A 757-nucleotide genomic window follows, 5' to 3' on the forward strand; every position below is an offset into this window, starting at 1 on the left:
ACTCAGAGAGTGTAGTATATATATATATATATATATATATAAGCAAAATCACAGTCGTGGCAGATACCGATGTCACGCAAATGGCACTCGTGACGGTGGCACATAAATGCACCCATTACACTCTTGAAGTGCTTGGCGTTAGGAAGGGCATCCAACCGTAGAAAACCATGCCAAATCAGACTGGAGTCTGGTGCAGCCTTCCACCTACCACCTCTGGTCAAACCGTCCAACCCATGCCAGCATGGACAACAGATGTTAAATGATATACACACACACACAATGTATACATATTTATACACATGCTTACACAATCATACACACACATTATATATAACAATGTATACATTTATGTGTGTGTGTTGTACATAGATATTATCAGTACTTCATTATTTTTAAACAGTTTATCTTAGATTTCACACAGATATTGTAACATAGATGACCTTGGATTGAATACCAGTAAATAATAACTTCTAATATTGTCACAAGGCCAATGTTTTATTGTTTTATATGGGGGGGGGATAGTTTATATAATTGAAACACGTTAGATAACCAGATTAAATACACACACATATATACACATATATATATAGATATTATATTACATGTTTATATTTATACATACATGTACATATAAATATATATATACATACATGAACACACACACAGATAAGGAGACAAACAGACAGACAGATACATAGATAGTAACATAATATGCATCAGTGGTTATATTGTTGAAATGAAAATGAGTGTTGAAGCC

The 757-nt window shown here is 33.6% G+C and overlaps 1 protein-coding gene across 3 annotated transcripts in view; it reads right to left on the reverse strand.

Moving 5' to 3' along the window:
- LOC106881559 (cyclin-I) overlaps positions 1 to 757 on the reverse strand; it is a 26,182-nt gene that overhangs the window by 10,841 nt on the left and 14,584 nt on the right. The gene's annotated exons all lie outside the window — the stretch shown is intronic.

Source organism: Octopus bimaculoides, chromosome 13 (genome assembly GCF_001194135.2).
Source record: "Octopus bimaculoides isolate UCB-OBI-ISO-001 chromosome 13, ASM119413v2, whole genome shotgun sequence".
In the NCBI taxonomy this organism is placed as follows: Eukaryota; Metazoa; Mollusca; class Cephalopoda; order Octopoda; family Octopodidae; genus Octopus; species Octopus bimaculoides.